The sequence below is a fragment of the Oncorhynchus keta genome, chromosome 30 (genome assembly GCF_023373465.1).
Source record: "Oncorhynchus keta strain PuntledgeMale-10-30-2019 chromosome 30, Oket_V2, whole genome shotgun sequence".
In the NCBI taxonomy this organism is placed as follows: domain Eukaryota; kingdom Metazoa; phylum Chordata; class Actinopteri; order Salmoniformes; family Salmonidae; genus Oncorhynchus; species Oncorhynchus keta.
The window spans coordinates 6,745,146-6,770,145 of NC_068450.1; the positions used below are offsets into that span (position 1 = coordinate 6,745,146).

General features: G+C 47.0%; 1 pseudogene; it reads right to left on the bottom strand.

The window, feature by feature from the left end:
• The window catches only part of LOC118379483 (dynactin subunit 4-like), a 43,523-nt pseudogene that overhangs the window by 4,126 nt on the left and 14,397 nt on the right, over window positions 1-25,000 (bottom strand).

Below are 25,000 nucleotides of genomic sequence, written 5' to 3' on the forward strand. Positions count from 1 at the left end.
TCCTGTGGCTCAGCCAACTCGTCGTAATCTGCTGCAACATCCTTCCCTGCCAGGACCAACTCCTTGGTAGGAACAATCACCTATAAAACATCATCATCATCATCATCATCCTCATCCTTCCCTGCCAGGACCAACTGCTTGGTAGGAACAATCACCTATAAAACATCATCATCATCATCATCATCCTCATCCTTCCCTGCCAGGACCAACTGCTTGGTAGGAACCATCACCTATAAAACATCATCATCATCATCATCATCATCATCAACAACATCCTTCCCTGCCAGGACCAACTCCTTGGTAGGAACCATCACCTATAAAACATCATCATCATCATCATCATCATCATCCTTCCCTGCCAGGACCAACCCCTTGGTAGGAACAATCACCTATAAAACATCATCATCATCATCATCATCATCATCATCCTTCCCTGCCAGGACCAACTCCTTGGTAGGAACCATCACCTATAAAACATCATCATCATCATCATCATCATCATCCTTCCCTGCCAGGACCAACTCCTTGGTAGGAACCATCACCTATAAAACATCATCATCATCATCATCATCATCATCATCATCATCATCATCATCATCATCATCAACATCATCATTCCCTTCCCTGCCAGGACCAACTCCTTGGTAGGAACCATCACCTATAAAACATCATCATCATCATCATCATCATCATCCTTCCCTGCCAGGACCAACCCCTTGGTAGGAACAATCACCTATAAAACATCATCATCATCATCATCATCATCATCATCCTTCCCTGCCAGGACCAACTCCTTGGTAGGAACAATCACCTATAAAACATCATCATCATCAACAACAGAGGTCAGGGGTGAGAGGTCAGCAGTAGGGTTACAAAGGAAGGGTATATTCCTGGAAACGTCTTAAATGTTCCAGTAAACTGGTTTCGTTCAAGGATTTTCTGTCATCTATAACAAGACATGAAGTGGCACTTTTGGATAGCTGTCTGTCCCTCCGTGTGGCCTTATATCACAATATGATTAAATAAGATGATTTTTTTTTTTTTACATTTAAAAGAAAAACAGAATGACAAAGATGCAAAATATCTAAATATAAAACATTAACTGAGTGAATAACATCAGTGTTTACTATGAAGGGTTCAGCACGAAATATCATTTTTACATTGTATTTACTATGCTCATTTGCATGTTGTTGTCAAATGTTTTGTGGCCAAATTGGTCGTAGTTGTGAAAAAAAGTCAACAGTCGGAAGAGATGCTGAGAGAAAATAATTTAAATGTTGATTTAAAATGCTTTTTCATTAATTACACTATATTCTGTTGAACCATATGGTCTATCTACTAGAAACGTGTAACACAAAAAAATAACACAAATATATATATATATATATATATATATAAGAATACATTTGTTATTCAAGTATAAATTACCAAAGTTGTGTGAGAAAATCTATGGCAATATCTGTTAATTACAATAATGACTGAAGATTCTGGTATCTTTGGTAAATTACTGGTAGCTTCGCAAACCTAGTCAGTAGTACCTTCGCAGTGCTGTTGATGTCCTCTGGGTCTCCTTCCTCACAGCCCACCAGGGTGACGTGGGTAATACTCTCCACGGGGTTGGTCAGGGTGAGCAGCACCTGGCACTCCTACAGACAACATGATACCACTCATACAGTAAGTCATTCTGCTACCCTACAGACAACATGATACCACTCATACTGTAAGTCATTCTGCTACCCTACAGACAACATGATACCACTCATACTGTAAGTCATTCTGCTACCCTACAGACAACATGATACCACTCATACTGTAAATCATTCTGCTACCCTACAGACAACATGATACCACTCATACTGTAAGTCATTCTGCTACCCTACAGACAACATGATACCACTCATACTGTAAGTCATTCTGCTACCCTACAGACAACATGATACCACTCATACTGTAAGTCATTCTGCTACCCTACAGACAACATGATACCACTCATACTGTAAGTCATTCTGCTACCCTACAGACAACATGATACCACTCATACTGTAAATCATTCTGCTACCCTACAGACAACATGATACCACTCATACTGTAAGTCATTCTGCTACCCTACAGACAACATGATACCACTCATACTGTAAGTCATTCTGCTACCCTACAGACAACATGATACCACTCATACTGTAAGTCATTCTGCTACCCAACATGTTCCATTACTTGAATAATTGACTTGCCTTCTGGAAGCGCAGGTTTGGAATGGACATTATTCTGACCTCGGGGATGTAACTCCTTTAGGATTGAAAATCGCATCACTTTACTGAGACATAATACAACAAAACCAACATTGAAGAGTAGAAAACAAAAGGTGTTTCGGTACAGAGGAGATGCTAAGCAATACTTACACAGCCACCAGCTGGATTTTGAACTTTATTGAGGTTGGGTTGAATTTTGGCTTGCTCAGATTGTGCTCACATTTCTAGGAAGAAAAGCAAAAAAAAACAATGTATCACGACTAATTAAGTAATTAAGAGAAATTACGAACAAACAACAGTAAAATAGTGGTAAAATGTCCTTCCTGAGAAGGTTAGTGTCGTGTAAAGTACTGTGTCTCGTAAACTGACCCTGCATCGCAGAGAGCGCTTGATCAACAGATGTTTGTGTTTGGGGTGGAGCTGAGAGGCTCCGGCTGGCTGGAAGTCAGGCTGGAGCAGCCGCTGACGCAAGGATGTTACTGGAATACATAACACACACCAGGACGTTAACACAACATGGTCAACTAGACAACACGGGGAGTCAACTAGACAACACCAGGAAGTTAACTCGACAACGCGGGGAGTTAACTAGACAACACAACATGGTCAACTAGACAACACGGGGAGTCAACTAGACAACACAGGGAGTTAACTAGACAACACGGGGAGTTAACTAGACAACACAGGGAGTTAACTAGACAACGCAGGGAGTTAACTAGACAACGCAGGGAGTTAACTAGACAACACGGGAGTTAACTAGACAACGCGGGGAGTTAACTAGACAACACAGGGAGTTAACTAGACAACACGGGGAGTTAACTAGACAACACAGGGAGTTAACTAGACAACACGGGGAGTTAACTAGACAACACGGGGAGTTAACTAGACAACACGGGGAGTTAACTAGACAACGCAGGGAGTTAACTAGACAACACGGGGAGTTAACTAGACAACACGGGGAGTTAACTAGACAACACGGGGAGTTAACTAGACAACGCGGGGAGTTAACTAGACAACACGGGAGTTAACTAGACAACGCGGGGAGTTAACTAGACAACACGGGAGTTAACTAGACAACACGGGAGTTAACTAGACAACACGGGGAGTTAACTAGACAACACGGGGAGTTAACTAGACAACACAGGGAGTTAACTAGACAACACAGGGAGTTAACTAGACAACACGGGAGTTAACTAGACAACGCGGGAGTTAACTAGACAACACGGGGAGTTAACTAGACAACACGGGGAGTTAACTAGACAACATAACATGAGTCAACTAGACAACACGGGGAGTTAACTAGACAACACGGGAGTTAACTAGACAACACGGGGAGTTAACTAGACAACACGGGGAGTTAACTAGACAACACAGGGAGTTAACTAGACAACACGGGGAGTTAACTAGACAACATAACATGGTCAACTAGACAACACGGGGAGTTAACTAGACAACACAACATGGTCAACTAGACAACACGGGGAGTTAACTAGACAACACGGGGAGTTAACTAGACAACACGGGGAGTTAACTAGACAACACGGGGAGTTAACTAGACAACACGGGGAGTTAACTAGACAACACAGGAGTTAACTAGACAACACGGGAGTTAACTAGACAACACGGGGAGTTAACTAGACAACACGGGGAGTTAACTAGACAACACAGGGAGTTAACTAGACAACACAGGGAGTTAACTAGACAACACGGGGAGTTAACTAGACAACACGGGGAGTTAACTAGACAACACGGGGAGTTAACTAGACAACACAGGGAGTTAACTAGACAACACGGGAGTTAACTAGACAACACGGGGAGTTAACTAGACAACACGGGGAGTTAACTAGACAACACAGGGAGTTAACTAGACAACACGGGGAGTTAACTAGACAACACGGGGAGTTAACTAGACAACACGGGGAGTTAACTAGACAACACGGGGAGTTAACTAGACAACACGGGGAGTTAACTAGACAACACGGGAGTTAACTAGACAACACGGGGAGTTAACTAGACAACACGGGGAGTTAACTAGACAACACGGGGAGTTAACTAGACAACACGGGAGTTAACTAGACAACACGGGGAGTTAACTAGACAACACGGGGAGTTAACTAGACAACACTGGGAGTTAACTAGACAACACAACACGGGGAGTTAACTAGACAACACGGGGAGTTAACTAGACAACACGGGAGTTAACTAGACAACACGGGGAGTTAACTAGACAACACAGGGAGTTAACTAGACAACACGGGGAGTTAACTAGACAACACGGGGAGTTAACTAGACAACACAGGGAGTTAACTAGACAACACGGGGAGTTAACTAGACAACACGGGGAGTTAACTAGACAACACGGGGAGTTAACTAGACAACACGGGGAGTTAACTAGACAACACAGGGAGTTAACTAGACAACACGGGGAGTTAACTAGACAACACGGGGAGTTAACTAGACAACACGGGGAGTTAACTAGACAACACGGGGAGTTAACTAGACAACACAGGGAGTTAACTAGACAACACGGGGAGTTAACTAGACAACACGGGAGTTAACTAGACAACACGGGAGTTAACTAGACAACACGGGAGTTAACTAGACAACACGGGAGTTAACTAGACAACACGGGAGTTAACTAGACAACACGGGGAGTTAACTAGACAACACGGGGAGTTAACTAGACAACACGGGGAGTTAACTAGACAACACAGGGAGTTAACTAGACAACACGGGGAGTTAACTAGACAACACGGGGAGTTAACTAGACAACACGGGGAGTTAACTAGACAACACGGGAGTTAACTAGACAACACGGGGAGTTAACTAGACAACACGGGGAGTTAACTAGACAACACGGGGAGTTAACTAGACAACACGGGGAGTTAACTAGACAACACATGGGAGTTAACTAGACAACACGGGGAGTTAACTAGACAACACGGGGAGTTAACTAGACAACACGGGGAGTTAACTAGACAACACGGGAGTTAACTAGACAACACGGGGAGTTAACTAGACAACACGGGGAGTTAACTAGACAACACGGGGAGTTAACTAGACAACACGGGAGTTAACTAGACAACACGGGAGTTAACTAACACGACAACAACACGGGAGTTAACTAGACAACACGGGGAGTTAACTAGACAACACGGGAGTTAACTAGACAACACGGGAGTTAACTAGACAACACGGGGAGTTAACTAGACAACACGGGGAGTTAACTAGACAACACGGGGAGTTAACTAGACAACACGGGAGTTAACTAGACAACACAGGGAGTTAACTAGACAACACGGGGAGTTAACTAGACAACACGGGGAGTTAACTAGACAACACAGGGAGTTAACTAGACAACACGGGGAGTTAACTAGACAACACGGGAGTTAACTAGACAACACGGGGAGTTAACTAGACAACACAGGGAGTTAACTAGACAACACAGGGAGTTAACTAGACAACACGGGGAGTTAACTAGACAACACGGGGAGTTAACTAGACAACACGGGGAGTTAACTAGACAACACGGGGAGTTAACTAGACAACACGGGAGTTAACTAGACAACACGGGGAGTTAACTAGACAACACGGGGAGTTAACTAGACAACACGGGAGTAGACAACACGGGAGTTAACTAGACAACACGGGAGTTAACTAGACAACACGGGGAGTTAACTAGACAACACGGGAGTTAACTAGACAACACGGGGAGTTAACTAGACAACATAACTAGACAACATAACATGGTCAACTAGACAACACGGGGAGTTAACTAGACAACACGGGGAGTTAACTAGACAACACGGGAGTTAACTAGACAACACGGGAGTTAACTAGACAACACGGGAGTTAACTAGACAACACGGGAGTTAACTAGACAACACGGGGAGTTAACTAGACAACACGGGAGTTAACTAGACAACACGGGGAGTTAACTAGACAACACGGGAGTTAACTAGAGTTAACTAGACAGGGAGTTAACTGACAACAACGGGGAGTTAACTAGACAACACGGGGAGTTAACTAGACAACACGGGGAGTTAACTAGACAACACGGGGAGTTAACTAGACAACACGGGAGTTAACTAGACAACACGGGGAGTTAACTAGACAACACGGGAGTTAACTAGACAACACGGGGAGTTAACTAGACAACACGGGAGTTAACTAGACAACACGGGGAGTTAACTAGACAACACGGGAGTTAACTAGACAACACAGGGAGTTAACTAGACAACACGGGGAGTTAACTAGACAACACGGGGAGTTAACTAGACAACACGGGGAGTTAACTAGACAACACGGGGAGTTAACTAGACAACACGGGGAGTTAACTAGACAACACGGGAGTTAACTAGACAACACGGGAGTTAACTAGACAACACGGGGAGTTAACTAGACAACACAGGGAGTTAACTAGACAACACGGGAGTTAACTAGACAACACGGGGAGTTAACTAGACAACACGGGGAGTTAACTAGACAACACGGGGAGTTAACTAGACAACACGGGGAGTTAACTAGACAACACGGGGAGTTAACTAGACAACACAGGGAGTTAACTAGACAACACGGGGAGTTAACTAGACAACACGGGAGTTAACTAGACAGGGGGGAGTTAACTAGACAACACGGGGAGTTAACTAGACAACACGGGAGTTAACTAGACAACACGGGAGTTAACTAGACAACACGGGAGGGAGTTAACTAGACAACACAGGGAGTTAACTAGACAACACGGGAGTTAACTAGACAACACGGGGAGTTAACTAGACAACACAGGGAGTTAACTAGACAACACGGGAGTTAACTAGACAACACGGGGAGTTAACTAGACAACACAGGAGTTAACTAGACAACACAGGGAGTTAACTAGACAACACGGGAGTTAACTAGACAACACGGGAGTTAACTAGACAACACGGGGAGTTAACTAGACAACACGGGGAGTTAACTAGACAACACGGGAGTTAACTAGACAACACAGGGAGTTAACTAGACAACACGGGAGTTAACTAGACAACACGGGAGTTAACTAGACAACACAGGAGTTAACTAGACAACACGGGAGTTAACTAGACAACACGGGAGTTAACTAGACAACACGGGGAGTTAACTAGACAACACGGGAGTTAACTAGACAACACGGGAGTTAACTAGACAACACGGGAGTTAACTAGACAACACAGGAGTTAACTAGACAACACAGGGAGTTAACTAGACAACACGGGAGTTAACTAGACAACACGGGAGTTAACTAGACAACACGGGAGTTAACTAGACAACACGGGGAGTTAACTAGACAACACGGGGAGTTAACTAGACAACACGGGAGTTAACTAGACAACACAGGGAGTTAACTAGACAACACGGGAGTTAACTAGACAACACGGGGAGTTAACTAGACAACACGGGGAGTTAACTAGACAACACAGGGAGTTAACTAGACAACACGGGGAGTTAACTAGACAACACGGGGAGTTAACTAGGGGAGTTAACTAGACAACACGGGAGTTAACTAGACAACACAGGGGAGTTAACTAGACAACACGGGAGTTAACTAGACAACACGAGTTAACTAGACAACACAGGGAGTTAACTAGACAACACGGGAGTTAACTAGACAACACAGGGAGTTAACTAGACAACACGGGGAGTTAACTAGACAACACGGGAGTTAACTAGACAACACAGGGAGTTAACTAGACAACACAGGAGTTAACTAGACAACACAGGGAGTTAACTAGACAACACAGGGAGTTAACTAGACAACACGGGGAGTTAACTAGACAACACACGGGAGTTAACTAGACAACACAGGGAGTTAACTAGACAACACGGGAGTTAACTAGACAACACGGGAGTTAACTAGACAACACGGGAGTTAACTAGACAACACGGGGAGTTAACTAGACAACACGGGGAGTTAACTAGACAACACGGGAGTTAACTAGACAACACGGGGAGTTAACTAGACAACACAGGAGTTAACTAGACAACACGGGAGTTAACTAGACAACACGGGAGTTAACTAGACAACACGGGAGTTAACTAGACAACACGGGAGTTAACTAGACAACACAGGGAGTTAACTAGACAACACGGGAGTTAACTAGACAACACAGGGAGTTAACTAGACAACACGGGGAGTTAACTAGACAACACGGGGAGTTAACTAGACAACACGGGAGTTAACTAGACAACACGGGGAGTTAACTAGACAACACTAGGAGTTAACTAGACAACACAGGGGAGTTAACTAGACAACACGGGAGTTAACTAGACAACACGGGGAGTTAACTAGACAACACAGGGAGTTAACTAGACAACACGGGGAGTTAACTAGACAACACGGGAGTTAACTAGACAACACGGGAGTTAACTAGACAACACAGGGAGTTAACTAGACAACAACTAGACAACACAGGGAGTTAACTAGACAACACAGGGAGTTAACTAGACAACACAGGGAGTTAACTAGACAACACGGGGAGTTAACTAGACAACACAGGGGAGTTAACTAGACAACACGGGGAGTTAACTAGACAACACGGGAGTTAACTAGACAACACGGGGAGTTAACTAGACAACACAGGGAGTTAACTAGACAACACGGGAGTTAACTAGACAACACGGGAGTTAACTAGACAACACAGGGAGTTAACTAGACAACACGGGGAGTTAACTAGACAACACAGGGAGTTAACTAGACAACACAGGAGTTAACTAGACAACACGGGGAGTTAACTAGACAACACAGGGAGTTAACTAGACAACACAACATGGTCAACTAGACAACACGGGGAGTTAACTAGACAACACAGGGAGTTAACTAGACAACACGGGGAGTTAACTAGACAACACGGGGAGTTAACTAGACAACACGGGGAGTTAACTAGACAACACGGGAGTTAACTAGACAACACGGGAGTTAACTAGACAACACGGGAGTTAACTAGACAACACAGGGAGTTAACTAGACAACACAGGGAGTTAACTAGACAACACGGGAGTTAACTAGACAACACAGGGAGTTAACTAGACAACACAGGGAGTTAACTAGACAACACGGGAGTTAACTAGACAACACGGGAGTTAACTAGACAACACGGGAGTTAACTAGACAACACAGGGAGTTAACTAGACAACACGGGGAGTTAACTAGACAACACAGGGAGTTAACTAGACAACACAGGGAGTTAACTAGAACAACACACAGGAGTTAACTAGACAACACAGGGAGTTAACTAGACAACACGGGAGTTAACTAGACAACACAACTAGACACACGGGAGTTAACTAGACAACACGGGGAGTTAACTAGACAACATAACATGGTCAACTAGACAACACGGGGAGTTAACTAGACAACACGGGGAGTTAACTAGACAACACGGGAGTTAACTAGACAACACGGGGAGTTAACTAGACAACACGGGGAGTTAACTAGACAACACGGGAGTCAACTAGACAACACGGGGAGTTAACTAGACAACACGGGGAGTTAACTAGACAACACGGGGAGTTAACTAGACAACACGGGGAGTTAACTAGACAACACGGGGAGTTAACTAGACAACACGGGGAGTTAACTAGACAACACGGGGAGTTAACTAGACAACACGGGGAGTTAACTAGACAACACAGGGAGTTAACTAGACAACACGGGGAGTTAACTAGACAACATAACATGGTCAACTAGACAACACAGGGAGTTAACTAGACAACACGGGGAGTTAACTAGACAACGCGGGGAGTTAACTAGACAACGCGGGTTAACTAGAGTTAACTAGACAACGCAGGGGAGTTAACTAGACAACACGGGAGTTAACTAACAACGGCGGGGAGTTAACTAGACAACGCGGGAGTTAACTAGACAACGCGGGGAGTTAACTAGACAACACAGGGAGTTAACTAGGACAACACGGGGAGTTAACTGGACAACACGGGGAGTTAACTAACTATACAATCATGGATGGTCAGTTAACTGTAGACAACGCGGGAGTTAACTAGACAACACGGGAGTTAACTAGACAACGCGGGGAGTTAACTAGACAACACGGGAGTTAACTAGACATACACGGGGAGTTAACTAGACAAACATGGGGAGTTAACTAGACAACGCGGGGAGTTAACTAGACAACGCAGGAGTTAACTAGAAACATGGGGTTAACTAGACAACGCAGGAGTTAACTAGACAACGCAGGGAGTTAACTGGACAACCGGGGAGTTCACTAACAACACGGGGAGTTAACTAGACAACGCGGGAGTTAACTAGTTAACTCAGACAACATGGGAGTTAACTAGACAACGCGGGGAGTTAACTAGACAACGGGGAGTTAACTAGACAACGCGGGGAGTTAACTAGACATCAGAGGGAGTTAATTAACACGGCAGATTGCAAAACAACCTAAGTTTACCATATCCCTGATATTACTGTAGACTTCAATATTATAAAATAACTCTCAGGAAAAGTGGTGTATAAATGGATGTTGATATCATGGATGGTCAGTCCTGTATAGTCTCATAACATGGTTATAACTATAATGTTGATATCATAGATGGTCAGTCCTGTATAGTCTCATAACATGGTTATAACTATAATGTTGATATCATGGATGGTCAGTCCTGTATAGTTTCATAACATGGTTATAACTATAATGTTGATATCATGGATGGTCAGTCCTGTATAGTCTCATAACATGGTTATAACTATAATGTTGATATCATGGATGGTCAGTCCTGTATAGCCTCATAACATGGTTATAACTATAATGTTGATATCATGGATGGTCAGTCCTGTATAGCCCATAACATGGTTATAACTATAATGTTGACATCATGGATGGTCAGTCCTGTATAGTCTCATAACATGGTTATAACTATAATGTTGATATCATGGATGGTCAGTCCTGTATAGCCTCATAACATGGTTATAACTATAATGTTGATATCATGGATGGTCAGTCCTGTATAGTCTCATAACATGGTTATAACTATAATGTTGATATCATGGATGGTCAGTCCTGTATAGCCTCATAACATGGTTATAACTATAATGTTGATATCATGGATGGTCAGTCCTGTATAGTCTCATAACATGGTTATAACTATAATGTTGATATCATGGATGGTCAGTCCTGTATAGCCTCATAACATGGTTATAACTATAATGTTGATATCATGGATGGTCAGTCCTGTATAGCCTCATAACATGGTTATAACTATAATGTTGATATCATGGATGGTCAGTCCTGTATAGTCTCATAACATGGTTATAACTATAATGTTGATATCATGGATGGTCAGTCCTGTATAGCCTCATAACATGGTTATAACTACAATGTTGATATCATGGATGGTCAGTCCTGTATAGTCTCATAACATGGTTATAACTACAATGTTGATATCATGGATGGTCAGTCCTGTATAGTCTCATAACATGGTTATAACTATAATGTTGATATCATGGATGGTCAGTCCTGTATAGTCTCATAACATGGTTATAACTATAATGTTGATATCATGGATGGTCAGTCCTGTATAGTCTCATAACATGGTTATAACTATAATGTTGATATCATGGATGGTCAGTCCTGTATAGTCTCATAACATGGTTATAACTATAATGTTGATATCATGGATGGTCAGTCCTGTATAGTCTCATAACATGGTTATAACTATAATGTTGATATCATGGATGGTCAGTCCTGTATAGCCTCATAACATGGTTATAACTATAATGTTGATATCATGGATGGTCAGTCCTGTATAGCCTCATAACATGGTTATAACTATAATGTTGATATCATGGATGGTCAGTCCTGTATAGCCTCATAACATGGTTATAACTATAATGTTGATATCATGGATGGTCAGTCCTGTATAGTCCTCATAACATGGTTATAACTATAATGTTGATATCATGGATGGTCAGTCCTGTATAGCCTCATAACATGGTTATAACTATAATGTTGATATCATGGATGGTCAGTCCTGTATAGTCCCATAACATGGTTATAACTATAATGTTGATATCATGGATGGTCAGTCCTGTATAGTCTCATAACATGGTTATAACTATAATGTTGATATCATGGATGGTCAGTCCTGTATAGTCTCATAACATGGTTATAACTATAATGTTGATATCATGGATGGTCAGTCCTGTATAGCCTCATAACATGGTTATAACTATAATGTTGATATCATGGATGGTCAGTCCTGTATAGCCTCATAACATGGTTATAACTATAATGTTGATATCATGGATGGTCAGTCCTGTATAGCCCATAACATGGTTATAACTATAATGTTGATATCATGGATGGTCAGTCCTGTATAGTCTCATAACATGGTTATAACTATAATGTTGATATCATGGATGGTCAGTCCTGTATAGTCTCATAACATGGTTATAACTATAATGTTGATATCATGGATGGTCAGTCCTGTATAGCCTCATAACATGGTTATAACTATAATGTTGATATCATGGATGGTCAGTCCTGTATAGCCTCATAACATGGTTATAACTATAATGTTGATATCATGGATGGTCAGTCCTGTATAGCCTCATAACATGGTTATAACTATAATGTTGATATCATGGATGGTCAGTCCTGTATAGTCTCATAACATGGTTATAACTATAATGTTGATATCATGGATGGTCAGTCCTGTATAGCCTCATAACATGGTTATAACTATAATGTTGATATCATGGATGGTCAGTCCTGTATAGCCTCATAACATGGTTATAACTATAATGTTGATATCATGGATGGTCAGTCCTGTATAGCCTCATAACATGGTTATAACTATAATGTTGATATCATGGATGGTCAGTCCTGTATAGCCTCATAACATGGTTATAACTATAATGTTGATATCATGGATGGTCAGTCCTGTATAGCCTCATAACATGGTTATAACTATAATGTTGATATCATGGATGGTCAGTCCTGTATAGCCTCATAACATGGTTATAACTATAATGTTGATATCATGGATGGTCAGTCCTGTATAGCCTCATAACATGGTTATAACTATAATGTTGATATCATGGATGGTCAGTCCTGTATAGCCTCATAACATGGTTATAACTATAATGTTGATATCATGGATGGTCAGTCCTGTATAGCCTCATAACATGGTTATAACTATAATGTTGATATCATGGATGGTCAGTCCTGTATAGCCTCATAACATGGTTATAACTATAATGTTGATATCATGGATGGTCAGTCCTGTATAGCCTCATAACATGGTTATAACTATAATGTTGATATCATGGATGGTCAGTCCTGTATAGCCTCATAACATGGTTATAACTATAATGTTGATATCATGGATGGTCAGTCCTGTATAGCCTCATAACATGGTTATAACTATAATGTTGATATCATGGATGGTCAGTCCTGTATAGCCTCATAACATGGTTATAACTATAATGTTGATATCATGGATGGTCAGTCCTGTATAGCCTCATAACATGGTTATAACTATAATGTTGATATCATGGATGGTCAGTCCTGTATAGCCTCATAACATGGTTATAACTATAATGTTGATATCATGGATGGTCAGTCCTGTATAGTCTCATAACATGGTTATAACTATAATGTTGATATCATGGATGGTCAGTCCTGTATAGCCTCATAACATGGTTATAACTATAATGTTGATATCATGGATGGTCAGTCCTGTATAGCCTCATAACATGGTTATAACTATAATGTTGATATCATGGATGGTCAGTCCTGTATAGCCTCATAACATGGTTATAACTATAATGTTGATATCATGGATGGTCAGTCCTGTATAGCCTCATAACATGGTTATAACTATAATGTTGATATCATGGATGGTCAGTCCTGTATAGCCTCATAACATGGTTATAACTATAATGTTGATATCATGGATGGTCAGTCCTGTACAGCCTCATAACATGGTTATAACTATAATGTTGATATCATGGATGGTCAGTCCTGTATAGCCTCATAACATGGTTATAACTATAATGTTGATATCATGGATGGTCAGTCCTGTATAGCCTCATAACATGGTTATAACTATAATGTTGATATCATGGATGGTCAGTCCTGTACAGCCTCATAACATGGTTATAACTATAATGTTGATATCATGGATGGTCAGTCCTGGAACAGTCTCATAACATGGTTATAACTATAATGTTGATATCATGGATGGTCAGTCCTGTACAGCCTCATAACATGGTTATAACTATAATGTTGATATCATGGATGGTCAGTCCTGTATAGCCTCATAACATGGTTATAACTATAATGTTGATATCATGGATGGTCAGTCCTGTATTCTCATAACATGGTTATAACTATAATGTTGATATCATGGATGGTCAGTCCTGTATAGTCTCATAACATGGTTATAACTATAATGTTGATATCATGGAAGGTCAGTCATTTCATCGATAGCTCTGTTATTTAATTTCTCTTAGCTTTATTAGCAAAACAGTGGTTATAACTATGTTTTGAGATCGTTTCAGACACAGGATTCTAGCTGGAAACTATAAGTAGGATCAGATTGGTCTAGTGTTGGGTATAGTGTCAGTGGACAGGTCAAGGGTTAGTGGTTCGGCTTAGGGGTGGATATCTCTTACCCTTGGGTAGGTTGATTGGTCTGGTGTAGGGTTAGTGTCGTGTTCCAGGTCAAGGGTTAGTGGTTAGGCTTAGGCTTATCTCTTACCCTCGGGTAGGTTGATGGGTCTGGTGTAGTAGTCTTCAGGCAGTGGTTCCACCTCGTCTAAGGCCTGGGCTGGCTCAATGTTAATCTCCTTTTGGTCTTCACCTTCCTTCAGACTGGAATAGCAGAAAGGGACAGACACAGTGAGGGCCATTATAGGAGACAGGGCCAGACACAGTGAGGGCCATTATAGGAGACAGGGACAGACACAGTGAGGGCCACTATAGGAAACAGGGCCAGACACAGTGAGGGCCATTATAGGAAACAGGGCCAGACACAGTGAGGGCCATTATAGGAGACAGACACAGTGAGGGCCATTATAGGAGACAGGACAGACACAGTGAGGGCCACTATAGGAGACAGAGACAGACACAGTGAGGCCAGGAGACAGGGACAGACACAGTGAGGGCCATTATAGGAGACAGGGACAGACAGAGTGAGGGCCATTATAGGAGACAGGGACAGACACAGTGAGGGCCATTATAGGAGACAGGGACAGACACAGTGAGGGCCATTATAGGAGACAGGGACAGACACAGTGAGGGCCATTATAGGAGACAGGGACAGACACAGTGAGGGCCACTATAGGAGACAGGGACAGACACAGTGAGGGCCACTATAGGAGACAGGGACAGACACAGTGAGGGCCACTATAGGAGACAGGGACAGACACAGTGAGGGCCACTATAGGAGACAGGGACAGACACAGTGAGGGCCACTATAGGAGACAGGGACAGACACAGTGAGGGCCACTATAGGAGACAGGGACAGACACAGTGAGGGCCACTATAGGAGACAGGGACAGACACAGTGAGGGCCACTATAGGAGACAGGGACAGACACAGTGAGGGCCACTATAGGAGACAGGGACAGACACAGTGAGGGCCACTATAGGAGACAGGGACAGACACAGTGAGGGCCACTATAGGAGACAGGGACAGACACAGTGAGGGCCACTATAGGAGACAGGGACAGACACAGTGAGGGCCACTATAGGAGACAGGGACAGACACAGTGAGGGCCACTATAGGAGACAGGGACAGACACAGTGAGGGCCACTATAGGAGACAGGGACAGACACAGTGAGGGCCACTATAGGAGACAGGGACAGACACAGTGAGGGCCACTATAGGAGACAGGGACAGACACAGTGAGGGCCACTATAGGAGACAGGGACAGACACAGTGAGGGCCACTATAGGAGACAGGGACAGACACAGTGAGGGCCACTATAGGAGACAGGGACAGACACAGTGAGGGCCACTATAGGAGACAGGGACAGACACAGTGAGGGCCACTATAGGAGACAGGGACAGACACAGTGAGGGCCACTATAGGAGACAGGGACAGACACAGTGAGGACCACTATAGGAGACAGGGACAGACACAGTGAGGGCCACTATAGGAGACAGGGACAGACACAGTGAGGACTAGGAGGGGACAGCCACTATAGGAGACAGGGACAGACACAGTGAGGGCCACTATAGGAGACAGGGACAGACACAGTGAGGGCCACTATAGGAGACAGGGACAGACACAGTGAGGGCCACTATAGGAGACAGGGACAGACACAGTGAGGGCCACTATAGGAGACAGGGACAGACACAGTGAGGGCCACTATAGGAGACAGGGACAGACACAGTGAGGGCCACTATAGGAGACAGGGACAGACACAGTGAGGGCCACTATAGGAGACAGGGACAGACACAGTGAGGGCCACTATAGGAGACAGGGACAGACACAGTGAGGGCCACTATAGGAGACAGGGACAGACACAGTGAGGGCCACTATAGGAGACAGGGACAGACACAGTGAGGACTATAGGAGACAGGGACAGACACAGTGAGGGCCACTATAGGAGACAGAGAGGGCCACTATAGGAGACAGGGACAGACACAGTGAGGGCCACTATAGGAGACAGGGACAGACACCAGTGAGGGCCACTATAGGAGACAGGGACAGACACAGTGAGGGCCACTATAGGAGACAGGGACAGACACAGTGAGGGCCACTATAGGAGACAGGGACAGACACAGTGAGGGCCACTATAGGAGACAGGGACAGACACAGTGAGGGCCACTATAGGAGACAGGGACAGACACAGTGAGGGCCACTATAGGAGACAGGGACAGACACAGTGAGGGCCACTATAGGAGACAGGGACAGACACAGTGAGGGCCACTATAGGAGACAGGGACAGACACAGTGAGGGCCACTATAGGAGACAGGGACAGACACAGTGAGGGCCACTATAGGAGACAGGGACAGACACAGTGAGGGCCACTATAGGAGACAGGGACAGACACAGTGAGGGCCACTATAGGAGACAGGGACAGACACAGTGAGGGCCACTATAGGAGACAGGGACAGACACAGTGAGGGCCACTATAGGAGACAGGGACAGACACAGTGAGGGCCACTATAGGAGACAGGGACAGACACAGTGAGGGCCACTATAGGAGACAGGGACAGACACAGTGAGGGCCACTATAGGAGACAGGGACAGACACAGTGAGGGCCACTATAGGAGACAGGGACAGACACAGTGAGGGCCACTATAGGAGACAGGGACAGACACAGTGAGGGCCACTATAGGAGACAGGGACAGACACAGTGAGGGCCATTATAGGAGACAGACACAGTGAGGGCCATTATAGGAGACAGGGACAGACACAGTGAGGGCCAATATAGGAGACAGGGACAGACACAGTGAGGGCCACTATAGGAGACACACACAGAGTGAGGGCCATTATAGGAGACAGGGACAGACACAGTGAGGGCCACTATAGGAGACAGGGACAGACACAGTGAGGGCCACTATAGGAGACAGGGACAGACACAGTGAGGGCCACTATAGGAGACAGGGACAGACACAGTGAGGGCCACTATAGGAGACAGGGACAGACACAGTGAGGGCCACTATAGGAGACAGGACAGACCCAGTGAGGGCCACTATAGGAGACAGGGACAGACACAGTGAGGGCCACTATAGGAGACAGGGACAGACACAGTGAGGGCCACTATAGGAGACAGGGACAGACACAGTGAGGGCCACTATAGGAGACAGGGACAGACACAGTGAGGGCCACTATAGGAGACAGGGACAGACACAGTGAGGGCCACTATAGGAGACAGGGACAGACACAGTGAGGGCCACTATAGGAGACAGGGACAGACACAGTGAGGGCCACTATAGGAGACAGGGACAGACACAGTGAGGGCCACTATAGGAGACAGGACAGACACAGTGAGGGCCACTATAGGAGACAGGGACAGACACAGTGAGGGCCACTATAGGAGACAGGGACAGACCACAGTGAGGGCCACTATAGGAGACAGGGACAGACACAGTGAGGGCCACTATAGGAGACAGGGACAGACACAGTGAGGGCCACTATAGGAGACAGGGACAGACCCAGTGAGGGCCACTATAGGAGACAGGGACAGACACAGTGAGGGCCACTATAGGAGACAGGGACAGACACAGACACAGTGAGGGCCACTATAGGAGACAGGGACAGACACAGTGAGGGCCACTATAGGAGACAGGGACAGACACAGTGAGGGCCACTATAGGAGACAGGGACAGACACAGTGAGGGCCACTATAGGAGACAGGGACAGACACAGTGACCACAGGAGACAGGGACAGACACTATAGGAGACAGGGACAGACACAGTGAGGCCACTATAGGAGACAGGGACAGACCCAGTGAGGGCCACTATAGGAGACAGGGACAGACACAGTGAGGGCCACTATAGGAGACAGGGACAGACACAGTGAGGGCCACTATAGGAGACAGGGACAGACACAGTGAGGGCCACTATAGGAGACAGGGACAGACACAGTGAGGGCCACTATAGGAGACAGGGACAGACACAGTAGGGCCACTATAGGAGACAGGGACAGACACAGTGAGGGCCACTATAGGAGACAGGGACAGACACAGTGAGGGCCACTATAGGAGACAGGGACAGACACAGTGAGGGCCACTATAGGAGACAGGGACAGACACAGTGAGGGCCACTATAGGAGACAGGGACAGACACAGTGAGGGCCACTATAGGAGACAGGGACAGACACAGTGAGGGCCACTATAGGAGACAGGGACAGACACAGTGAGGGCCACTATAGGAGACAGGGACAGACACAGTGAGGGCCACTATAGGAGACAGGGACAGACACAGTGAGGGCCACTATAGGAGACAGACACAGACACAGTGAGGGCCACTATAGGAGACAGACACAGACACAGTGAGGGCCACTATAGGAGACAGGGACAGACACAGTGAGGGCCACTATAGGAGACAGGGACAGACACAGTGACACCACTATAGGAGACAGGGACAGACACAGTGAGGGCCACTATAGGAGACAGGGACAGACCCAGTGAGGGCCACTATAGGAGACAGGGACAGACACAGTGAGGGCCACTATAGGAGACACACAGACACAGTGAGGGCCACTATAGGAGACAGGGACAGACACAGTGAGGGCCACTATAGGAGACAGGGACAGACACAGTGAGGGCCACTAGGAGACAGGGACAGACACAGTGAGGGCCACTACACAGGAGACAGGGACAGACACAGTGAGGGCCACTATAGGAGACAGGGACAGACACAGTGAGGGCCACTATAGGAGACAGGGACAGACACAGTGAGGGCCACTATAGGAGACAGGGACAGACACAGTGAGGGCCACTATAGGAGACAGGGACAGACACAGTGAGGGCCACTATAGGAGACAGGGACAGACACAGTGAGGGCCACTATAGGAGACAGGGACAGACACAGTGAGGGCCACTATAGGAGACAGGGACAGACACAGTGAGGGCCACTATAGGAGACAGGGACAGACACAGTGAGGGCCACTATAGGAGACAGGGACAGACACAGTGAGGGCCACTATAGGAGACAGGGACAGACACAGTGAGGGGCCACTATAGGAGACAGGGACAGACCCAGTGAGGGCCATTATAGGAGACAGGGACAGACACAGTGAGGGCCATTATAGGAGACAGGGACAGACCCAGTGAGGGCCACTATAGGAGACAGGGACAGACACAGTGAGGGCCACTATAGGAGACAGGGACAGACACAGTGAGGGGCCACTATAGGAGACAGGGACAGACACAGTGAGGGCCACTATAGGAGACAGGGACAGACCCAGTGAGGGCCACTATAGGAGACAGGGACAGACACAGTGAGGGCCACTATAGGAGACAGGGACAGACACAGTGAGGGCCACTATAGGAGACAGGGACAGACACAGTGAGGGCCACTATAGGAGACAGGGACAGACCCAGTGAGGGCCACTATAGGAGACAGGGACAGACCCAGTGAGGGGCCACTATAGGAGACAGGGACAGACACAGTGAGGGCCACTATAGGAGACAGGGACAGACACAGTGAGGGCCATTATAGGAGACAGGGACAGACCCAGTGAGGGCCATTATAGGAGACAGGGACAGACCCAGTGAGGGCCATTATAGGAGACAGGGACAGACACAGTGAGGGCCATTATAGGAGACAGGGACAGACACAGTGAGGGCCATTATAGGAGACAGGGACAGACCCAGTGAGGGCCATTATAGGAGACAGGGACAGACACAGTGAGGGCCATTATAGGAGACAGGGACAGACACAGTGAGGGCCATTATAGGAGACAGGGACAGACACAGTGAGGGCCATTATAGGAGACAGGGACAGACACAGTGAGGGCCATTATAGGAGACAGGGACAGACACAGTGAGGGCCATTATAGGAGACAGGGACAGACACAGTGAGGGCCATTATAGGAGACAGGGACAGACACAGTGAGGGCCATTATAGGAGACAGGGACAGACACAGTGAGGGCCATTATAGGAGACAGGGACAGACACAGTGAGGGCCACTATAGGAGACAGGGACAGACACAGTGAGGGCCACTATAGGAGACAGGGACAGACACAGTGAGGGCCACTATAGGAGACAGGGACAGACACAGTGAGGGCCACTATAGGAGACAGGGACAGACACAGTGAGGGCCACTATAGGAGACAGGGACAGACACAGTGAGGGCCACTATAGGAGACAGGGACAGACACAGTGAGGGCCACTATAGGAGACAGGGACAGACACAGTGAGGGCCACTATAGGAGACAGGGACAGACACAGTGAGGGCCACTATAGGAGACAGGGACAGACACAGTGAGGGCCACTATAGGAGACAGGGACAGACACAGTGAGGGCCACTATAGGAGACAGGGACAGACACAGTGAGGGCCACTATAGGAGACAGGGACAGACCCAGTGAGGGCCACTATAGGAGACAGGGACAGACACAGTGAGGGCCACTATAGGGAGACAGGGACAGACACAGTGAGGGCCACTATAGGAGACAGGGACAGACACAGTGAGGGCCACTATAGGAGACAGGGACAGACACAGTGAGGGCCACTATAGGAGACAGGGACAGACACAGTGAGGGCCACTATAGGAGACAGGGACAGACACAGTGAGGGCCACTATAGGAGACAGGGACAGACACAGTGAGGGCCACTATAGGAGACAGGGACAGACACAGTGAGGGCCACTATAGGAGACAGGGACAGACACAGTGAGGGCCATTATAGGAGACAGGGACAGACACAGTGAGGGCCATTATAGGAGACAGGGACAGACACAGTGAGGGCCATTATAGGAGACAGGGACAGACACAGTGAGGGCCATTATAGGAGACAGGGACAGACACAGTGGACTATAGGAGACAGGGACAGACACAGTGAGGGCCATTATAGGAGACAGGGACAGACACAGTGAGGGCCATTATAGGAGACAGGGACAGACCCAGTGAGGGCCATTATAGGAGACAGGGACAGACCCAGTGAGGGCCATTATAGGAGACAGGGACAGAGTGAGGGCCATTATAGGAGACAGGGACAGACACAGTGAGGGCCATTATAGGAGACAGGGACAGACACAGTGAGGGCCATTATAGGAGACAGGGACAGACACAGTGAGGGCCATTATAGGAGACAGGGACAGACACAGTGAGGGCCATTATAGGAGACACAGACACAGGGACAGACACCAGTGAGGGCCACTATAGGAGACAGGGACAGACACAGTGAGGGCCACTATAGGAGACAGGGACAGACAGACACTAGGAGACAGGGACAGACACAGTGAGGGCCACTATAGGAGACAGGGACAGACACAGTGAGGGCCACTATAGGAGACAGGGACAGACACAGTGAGGGCCACTATAGGAGACAGGGACAGACACAGTGAGGGCCACTATAGGAGACAGGGACAGACACAGTGAGGGCCACTATAGGAGACAGGGACAGACACAGTGAGGGCCACTATAGGAGACAGGGACAGACACAGTGAGGGCCACTATAGGAGACAGGGACACAGACACAGACAGATAGGAGACACAGACAGACACAGTGAGGGCCACTAGGGAGACAGGGACAGACACAGTGAGGGCCACTATAGGAGACAGGGACAGACACAGACACAGACACAGTGAGGGCCACTATAGGAGACAGGGACAGACACAGTGAGGGCCACTATAGGAGACAGGGACAGACACAGTGAGGGCCACTATAGGAGACAGGGACAGACACAGTGAGGGCCACTATAGGAGACAGGGACACAGACACAGACACAGACACAGACACAGTGAGGGCCACTATAGGAGACAGGGACAGACACAGTGAGGGCCACTATAGGAGACAGACACAGACACAGACCAGACACAGACACAGACACAGACAGACACAGTGAGGGCCACTATAGGAGACAGGGACAGACACAGTGAGGGCCACTATAGGAGACAGACACAGGACAGACACAGACACAGACACAGACACAGTGAGGGCCACTATAGGAGAGGGACAGACACAGTGAGGGCCACTATAGGAGACAGGGACAGACACAGTGAGGGCCACTATAGGAGACAGGGACAGACACAGTGAGGGCCACTATAGGAGACAGGGACAGACACAGTGAGGGCCACTATAGGGAGACAGGGACAGACACAGTGAGGGCCACTATAGGAGACAGGACAGACACAGTGAGGGCCACTATAGGAGACAGGGACAGACACAGTGAGGGCCACTATAGGAGACAGGGACAGACACAGTGAGGGCCACTATAGGAGACAGGGACAGACACAGTGAGGGCCACTATAGGAGACAGGGACAGACACAGTGAGGGCCACTATAGGAGACAGGGACAGACACAGTGAGGGAGACAGGGACACTATAGGAGACAGGGACAGACACAGTGAGGGCCACTATAGGAGACAGGGACAGACACAGTGAGGGCCACTATAGGAGACAGGGACAGACACAGTGAGGGCCACTATAGGAGACAGGGACAGACACAGTGAGGGCCACTATAGGAGACAGGGACAGACACAGTGAGGGCCACTATAGGAGACAGGGACAGACACAGTGAGGGCCACTATAGGAGACAGACACAGGACACTATAGACACAGTGAGGGCCACTATAGGAGACAGGGACAGACACAGTGAGGGCCACTATAGGAGACAGGGACAGACACCAGTGAGGGCCACTATAGGAGACAGGGACAGACCCAGTGAGGGCCACTATAGGAGACAGGGACAGACACAGTGAGGGCCATTATAGGAGACAGGGACAGACACAGTGAGGGCCATTATAGGAGACAGGGACAGAGTGAGGGCCATTATAGGAGACAGGGACAGACCCAGAGAGGGCCATTATAGGAGACAGGGACAGACACAGTGAGGGCCATTATAGGAGACAGGGACAGACACAGTGAGGGCCATTATAGGAGACAGGGACAGACACAGTGAGGGCCATTATAGGAGACAGGGACAGACCCAGTGAGGGCCATTATAGGAGACAGGGACAGACACAGTGAGGGCCATTATAGGAGACAGGGACAGAGTGAGGGCCATTATAGGAGACAGGGACAGACCCAGTGAGGGCCATTATAGGAGACAGGGACAGACACAGTGAGGGCCATTATAGGAGACAGGGACAGACACAGTGAGGGCCATTATAGGAGACAGGGACAGACACAGTGAGGGCCACTATAGGAGACAGGGACAGACACAGTGAGGGCCACTATAGGAGACAGGGACAGGAGACAGACCCAGTGAGGGCCATTATAGGAGACAGGGACAGACCCAGTGAGGGCCATTATAGGAGACAGGGACAGACACAGTGAGGGCCATTATAGGAGACAGGGACAGACACAGTGAGGGCCATTATAGGAGACAGGGACAGACACAGTGAGGGCCATTATAGGAGACAGGGACAGACCCAGTGAGGGCCATTATAGGAGACAGGGACAGACACAGTGAGGGCCATTATAGGAGACAGGGACAGACACAGTGAGGGCCACTATAGGAGACAGGGACAGACACAGTGAGGGCCATTATAGGAGACAGGGCCAGACACAGTGAGGGCCATTATAGGAGACAGACACAGTGAGGGCCATTATAGGAGACAGGGACAGACCCAGTGAGGGCCATTATAGGAGACAGGGACAGACCCAGTGAGGGCCATTATAGGAGACAGACACAGAGTGAGGGCCATTATAGGAGACAGGGACAGACACAGTGAGGGCCATTATAGGAGACAGGGACAGACACAGTGAGGGCCATTATAGGAGACAGACACAGTGAGGGCCATTATAGGAGACAGGGACAGACACAGTGAGGACTATAGGAGACAGGGACAGACACAGTGAGGGCCACTATAGGAGACAGACACAGTGAGGGCCATTATAGGAGACAGGGACAGACACAGTGAGGGCCATTATAGGAGACAGGGACAGACCCAGTGAGGGCCATTATAGGAGACAGACACAGAGTGAGGGCCATTATAGGAGACAGGGACAGACCCAGTGAGGGCCATTATAGGAGACAGGGACAGACACAGTGAGGGCCATTATAGGAGACAGGGACAGACACAGTGAGGGCCATTATAGGAGACAGGGACAGACACAGTGAGGGCCATTATAGGAGACAGGGACAGAC